Source organism: Suncus etruscus, chromosome 3, assembly GCF_024139225.1.
Source record: "Suncus etruscus isolate mSunEtr1 chromosome 3, mSunEtr1.pri.cur, whole genome shotgun sequence".
NCBI classification, from domain to species: domain Eukaryota; kingdom Metazoa; phylum Chordata; class Mammalia; order Eulipotyphla; family Soricidae; genus Suncus; species Suncus etruscus.
In genome coordinates, this window is record NC_064850.1 from 91,802,447 (window position 1) to 91,810,238 (window position 7,792).

A 7,792-nucleotide genomic window follows, 5' to 3' on the forward strand; every position below is an offset into this window, starting at 1 on the left:
TCCCTTACCACTTTTCTGAGCATAAAGTTGGTGTCATCAGATATTAATATGGCCACCCCAGCTTTTTTGAGGGTGTTGTTTGCTTGGATGATTTTACTCCAGCCTTTGATTTTGAGTCTATGTTTGTTCTGACTATTCAGATGTGTTTCTTGTAGGCAGCAGAAGGTTGGAGTCATCTTTTTGACCCATTTTGCCACTCTGTGTCTTTTAATTGGTGAATTTAATCCATTGACATTGAGGGAGATGATTGTCATAGGATTTAATGTCATCTTTGTAGATAAGTTTGCTGTGTTTGTTGGTCTTTCTTGTCTTAGAGTAGACCTGTCAGTTTTTCCTTTAAGGCTGGTTTTTCATCTGTGAAGTTTTTGAGCTGTTGTTTATTCATGAAGCTATGTATTCTTCCTTCAAACCTGAACGTGAGTCGGGCTGGGTGCAGTATTCTTGGTGAGGCGTTCATTTCATTCAGTCTTGTCACAATATCCCACCACTGTCTTCTGGCCTTGAGAATTTCTTGTGACATGTCTGCTGTAAGTTTTAGGGATGCTCCTTTGAATGTAATTTTTCTTTTTCATCTTGCTGCTTTCAGTGTTCTATCTCTATCTGTGGGATTTGTCCTTGTAACGAGGATGTGTCTTGGGGTATTTTTCTTTGGGTCTCTTTTAGCTGGTACTCTTCGGGCATGCAGGATTTGATTGCATGTAGTCTTTAACTCTGGGAGTATCTCTTTGATTATGTCTTTGACAGTTGATTCTTACTGGAGATCTCCTACTTGGGTCTCTGGGACTCCAATGATTCTTATGTTGTTTCTGTTGAGTTTATCAAAGACTTCTATTTTCTTTTTTTTATTTTTATTTTTATTTAATTTTTGGGGTTTTTTTGGGTTACACCTGGCAGCACTCAGGGGTTACTCCTGGCTCTACACTCAGGAATTTCTCCTGGCAGGCTCAGGGGACCATCCCTGGGGTCTTTTTTTTTTATTTATCAAAGACTTCTATTTTCATCTGTTTGCATTCCTTGAGTACTTTTTCCATTGCCTGTTCGTTTGTCTTAAGGCTCTTTTTCAATTTCTTCAGCTGTGTTGAGTTTTTCTGCATCACATCTTCCAGTACTCCGATTCTCTCCTCAGCCACTGTTACCCTGCTGGTGAGGCCATCCATTGAGGTTTTCAGTTGAGCTACTGTGTTTTTCAGATCTGTTATTTCAGTTTGGAGTTTTCTGATTTCTGTCTTTGTGTTCTGTTCGGATCAATCTCTGCTTCCGTTGAGTTCTACAAACATCTTCCATATTGCTATTTTAAGTTCTTGATCGGAGAGGTTAATCGGGTGGTTGGAATTTATTAGGTCGTCTGAGCTTTTGTCTTCATTCTCTGTGCATGGTGTTTGCCTGCGAGGTTTCCCCATTGTCACACTTGTAGTCTGGTTTCTCCTGCATGTTGTGGTGGGGTTCATTGGTTAGAAACAGTGCGTGGCCGCAGAGTGGCCGCGCTCTTCTGCGGCCTCTAGATGACAGTTTATTTTGGGGGGATGCGCTTCCTAGGCCTCTGAGTAGAGCTTCAAGTGTTCAGGGAAGACAGACAAGCAAAGCAAAGAGTTTCCTTCAAGTCCTCAGGGTCATCCAAGGCACAGCAGGAGGGCGGAGCCAGCCAAGAACTCTGTAGTAGGCAGGATCGCCCTCAGGAACGCTGATGAAATTCAGTCTCAGGCGGCTGAAGCACTACGGCCCAAGATGGCTTCTGCGCCCTTCTGACACCCATCAGAAACCAGCAGGAATCAGTGTGTGTACGTCCCGACCCACCTCTGAAGCAGGCAGGAAAGGAATGCTGATGAAATCCAGTCTCAGGCAGCTCTGAAGCAGCCATGACTAATTTCTGAGTATTACCAGTTGTGGCCCCAAAACAAACAAACCAAAAAGCTTTCATTTCAGACTCATTATAAGAGGATTTTATCTGTTTTTTCTTTAGGATACCATTGAAGTGTTATTATCTTTGAGATTTTATTGACTAAGGCTTTTCTTAAGAAAAAGTTAATTGTAGCTCAGTTTCTAAGTGTTTGATTTATTTGCTTAGAAATTGTACTAAAAGTGTCCAGAAGAATGTTTTCTATAATAAGCTACCTTTTTTTCTCAGAATTGTTTTTACTATGTTCTGGTAAAGCAAAATATGAAATAGTAAAGGAATTTTTTAAGAATTGCTTAAAATGGGGGCCAGAGAGAAAGCATGGAGGTAAAGGCGTTTGCCTTGCATGCAGAAGGATGGTGGTTCGAATTCTGGTATCCCATCTGGTCCCTGATGCCTGCCAGGAGCGATTTCTGAGCAGAGAGCCAGGAGTAACCCCTGATCACTGCCGGGTGTGACAGAAAAACAGAAAAAAAATAATTGCTTAAAATGGGGGCTGGAGAAATGACACAGCATATAAAGAGCTTGCCTTGCATGTAGCCAGTCCATATTCAATACATAGACCCTTATACGGTCCCCCAAGCCCTCCATGAGTAATTTGTAAGTGTAAGTGTAATTGTCAAGTGTAAACTCCAAGTACAGGTTACCAGTGTTTCCAAAACAAAATGAAACAAAATTAATTTCTCTAGCCAGGAACATAATGGTTTAAATTTCCCTTTCTGTTTTAAAAAATATTCCCTTGATTCTTTTTTTCTAATCTTTATTAGAATGCCATGATTTATGGTAAGTTGTTTATAATAGTTATTTCTGACATTAAATACTCAAACACCAAACCCACCACCAGTATGGCGTCCCTTCACCAGTGTCCCAAATCTCCCACCCACCACTATAGTCTGTCAGTCTCAATGTAGGCACAGACAAATTTACTTCATATTGTTTGTTACAACACAAAGGCATATGGAATTATCAAAATTTAGATCAACATAAGTCAATTTGAAATGATTGTTATATAGCTCCCTGGCATTACTAAAGTCAGTGTCTAAGGAATTACCTGGCTACATTTTGCTATTTGAGCCTTCTGTGTTACTATTTAGGCTTCAGTGAGGATTTCTTGTAACTTTCCCATCAGATTTCCTGTGATTTTACCGGGTTGACACTACTATTGATAAGATATTGATATGACTTGTGTCTGTATGTAGCTGCTTGGTCCAGGATTTATAGACCTAAAACAAATTTGGTAGTTTAGTAGTTTATAAGGTTAAGCCTCATAGCTGGGCTGTTTCTGTCAAAAAATATGGGGGTGGGCATCGGATTGTTGTAGTCCATGCAAAAAGGGTTCCCCACATTCTGAGAAGGCCAAGAGGAATCAGCCAGGACCCGACTACCTGGAAATATTAACAGCCATTATTTTCTTTTGGAGCTTGGTGGAGGAGTCAGGCTGTTTTTCTGCTGGGAAGATCTCCCTTTTGATTTTGGAAGAGAAAAGGAGATAAAAGATTTTTAAAGAGCTTTCACTAGTAGCAGATCCTTCTGCTTTCTTTTTGGAATTGAAAGGGAGCTACATTTCTAACTTTTATATATGTCTCTTAACCTTTCAACAATAAGTGTATTATGCCTTGTACATTATTATGGCAGCAGGATCATCTGCCCCACACACTCCTTTCCCAAAACGGGAACTGAGGTAATGGAAACTGACTAGGTCTGAACATCATGCTAAAGGGCACTGGAAGAATGAGGAGTTCCCTCCTTCTGTACCAATTATGAGATGTTTCTCCATCTTTTAACACTCATTAGAATAACCAGTTACTACCACAATGCTTAAATAAAGTAATACAAAAAGAATAAGATACTTTATTAGCATTTTTGGAATCCAAAAATAAATGGTCAGATAAAGTGTTTGAATAACCTTTTTTTGGAGGGGGCCACACCCGGTGATGCTCAGGGGCTACTCCTGGCTATGTGCTCAGAAGTTGCTCCTGGCTTGGGGGACCATATGGGACGTCCGGGGATCAAACCTCGGTCCGTCCAAGGCTAGCGCAGGCAAGGCAGGCACCTTACCTCTAGCGCCACCGCCCGGCCCCTGAATAACCTTTTTTTTTTTTAATTTTTCAAATCATAAATATCTAGGGAAGGAAATTTGGGGATCCTTACCTCGCAGTTTTTTAGCCAAAATGAATAAATACTATGACAGGTATCATGTCAAAATATTCATTGATAAACTCAGCAGCAAATGTGCACGTTTGGGCAACACTATATCAAAATTTGGAAAGGCATATCTAGGAAGTTCTTCACTGTCTTCTGAGTGTGGGGATTCAGTAGGAAAGCAAGGACCTTATTCAGTAGCACTTTTATTTCGGCAGCATCAGAGACACCAGAAAACTTTTCCAAAATAATAACAGCATTAGAAGAATGAGGATATAACTCTTTCACTACACCTTTTCCTAGTAATTTATTACAGGTTGAAGCATTTTTGAATTTTTGCATTATTTTGCTGTTGCCTTGAAAAATGTAGGAATATTTGAAAAGAAGATAAATTACCTCTTCTGGATTGTGAGTAAAACCTATAAAGAAGGAGCCGGGAAGGTGGTGCTAGAGGTAAGGTGTCTGCCTTGCAAGCGCTAGCGTAGGACTGACCGTGGTTCGATCCCCCAGCATCCCATATGGTCCCCCCAAGCCAGGAGCAATTTCTAAGCGCATAGCCAGGAGTGACCCCTGAGCATCAAATGGGTGTGGCCCAAAAACCATAAAAGAAAAAACCTATAAAGAAAGGGAGAAGTCTTGGTTGTATTTACTAATCATAATGATTTATCTCTTTAAGAACAAATTGAGGGGCCAAAGCAAGAGGACAGTAGATAGAGCACTTGCCCTGCACACCTGGCTAACCAGCTTCAAAACCCACTTCCCACATCTCATACCTCTAGGAGTGATCCCGGAGCACCACCTGGGAGTATCTCTGGATGTGACCCAACCCCTACCCCCAATAAAGAACAAGTTTATTAGGGTTGGAAAGATAGTACAATGGGTAGGACACTTGCCTTGCATACAGTCAAACCAGATTAGATTCCCAGCATCCATTGCCCACCTCTCCCGGAGTGATCCCTGAGTGCAGTCAGAGCCAGAAGTAAGCCCTGATCTGAGCACTGCTAGATGTGGGCCGAAAACTAAACAAACAAAACTTAAAAACTTCCAGTGAAGTCTCAAGTAAAGGTCAAGAACAAACAATCTGTTATAATATGTTCTAGGGCCACACCTTCCACATGGTCTCCATTCAAATACATGTTCAAGGAGATGCAATGCCCATCTGACAATCACCATGCGACTTTCTGTACTGTTGGCATTTACACAGTAGTAGCCTACCAAACATGACAAGTGCCATTCAATAAGTTTCTCAAGCCTACCTCCAATCTATGGGTACTCGATAAACTCACTAGTTTTCTGAACTCATGCCATCTTGCCCCTTTTCTTTAAACTAAGTCTTCAATAGCACAGAGGCTACCTGTGTCTTAGCTTCTGTCAAGGAAACTTGTTTTATTATACTTTTGGAAAAGATAATTAGGACAGTTTTAAAAATCCTAAAAATATCAAAATACTATCTCTTGTTTATAAGGATTTATAATTGTGCTTCTCACCTCCTGTCTGACTGTAACTTTTAAAAGTGGATTCTATTTGTAGATTGTTTATGTAGAACAGTAGCTTCATTAAAAAGGAGAAGGGGATAAGGAGCCTGTGCAGTACAGTGGGATCTCTATCCACTGTATCTCTCAGACAAGCAATTTTCTGGTGGTTGTTTTTTTTTTTTAATTTTTTACTCAGGGCCGAAGTGATAGTACAAGAGGGTAAGGCCAACCTTGCATGCAGGTTCAACCCCCAGCATCCCCTATGATCCCCCTGAGCACCACCAGGAGTAATTCCTGAGTACAGAGCTAAGAGTAAGCCCTGAGCATCGAAGAGTATGGCCCCAAAACCACAACAAAACTAAAACAAGCAACCAAAAATGTTTTACTTAGTGGTAGCTCCAAGATAGCTGGCTCTTTCCCTGGGCTTGCTGGCTGTCAGACTGTCTCCCACAGTTGCCATTTTAAACATCTTTGTTTCTGACAAAATTTTGCCAGGTCTCACTAGCAGAGCCTTTTCTGTTTTATTCAGTTGCATTTCAACAAATTATAGAAATGGGGCCAAAAGATAGCATGGAGGTAGGGCATTTGCCTTGCATGCAGAAGGATGGTGGTTCGAATCCCTACATCCCATATGATCCCCTGAGCCTTCCAGGAGATATTTCTGAGCGTAGAGCCAGGAGTAACCCCTGAGCGCTACCTGGTACCCCCCCCCCAAAAAAAAAAACACAAATTATAGAAATGGTTTTATCTTACTCTCTTTTAAGGTCCACTTTTATTTTTCAGTTTCTCTCACAGAGCGGAAGACAACCACTTCCTAGGATCCTTTTGTAAACTCAGAAATTCCATTTGGAAATGACACTGATTGTGGGCCAAGTTTGCCGCTTTTGTTTACATCCACATCATATAACATTTTGGGTGATTAGATGACTTGTCTTGTTTTGGGGCCACATATTCAGAGGTACTTGGGGGTTACTGCTGGCTCTGCATTCAGGGATCATGCTGGGATCTAACCCAAACTAGCCACATGCAAGACAACTGCCCCTGTACTATCCTTCTGACCACTGAGTAATTTTTAAAATATTAAAAACATCAAATATGTTTGATATTTAAGTATTTTGGAGTGATCACTGAACAGAGAGCCAGGAATAACACCTGAGCACAGGACTGGAGAAATAGTACAACAGGTAGGATGCTTGCCTTGCATTCAGCCACCCCAACTTCCATCTCCAGCATCCCAAATGGTTCTCGAGCACCATCAGGAGTGAGTTTTGAGTGCAGAACCAGAAGTAATGCCTAGCACTGCCAAATGTGACTCATAAACAAACCAAAAGAAGCTCATTTTATATAATATAAATTCAAAATATACATCCTCTTAATATCTGTGTTCTAATGTTTCAAACAAAATAGAATTTATAAGCCAAGGGTTTGTGCATGTGTGTGTGTTTAATAAAAGCAGCCTCATTTTTCTTTAAATCTTTTCTTGGACCAGAGAGGTAGGATAGTGGGTAGGGCACTTGCCTTGCATGCAGCTCACTCAGGTTTGATCCCTGGTACCACATATGTTCCCCGGAGAACCACCATGTGTGATCCCTGAACAATCAGAAATAAGCCCAGAGTGAAGCAGATATTGCCCAATACCACCTCCCCCTAAAAGAGAAAAGCTCTTTCTTTTTTTTTTTTTTTTTTTTTTGGTTTTTGGGCCACACCTGGCAATGCTCAGGGGTTACTCCTGGCTGTCTGCTCAGAAATAGCTCCTGGCAGGCACGGGGGACCATATGGGACACCGGGATTCGAACCAACCACCTTAGGTCCTGGATCGGCTGCTTGCAAGGCAAACGCCGCTGTGCTATCTCTCCGGGCCCGAAAAGCTCTTTCTTCAACCCTCAAGGTGAAAGTGCCTTAGTTATGTGTAGAGACTACTGAACCCCTGATCTTTGGGATCTAGGAATTGACCTGCAAAGTAAGATTGCATAGCCCCCAGCTGAGCTTGCTCTGCTTCCTTCCCTAAGTCTAGAAAAATCAGATTGGCCAAAAATGGCAGTACATTTTTATACCTGTTTATATTTGATGATTTCAGTTTCTCCATAATAAGTAGTTGTTACTCAATGAAGTTTTTCTATAGCCAACTTGCTTTCTCATCCTGATTACTTAGCTATTATTTTAATTATTATTATTATTTTTGGTTTTTGGGTCACACCTGGCAGCACTCAGGGGTTACTTTTGGCTCTGTGCTCAGAAATCGCTCCTGGCAGGCTCGGGGGACCATATAGGATGCCAGGAT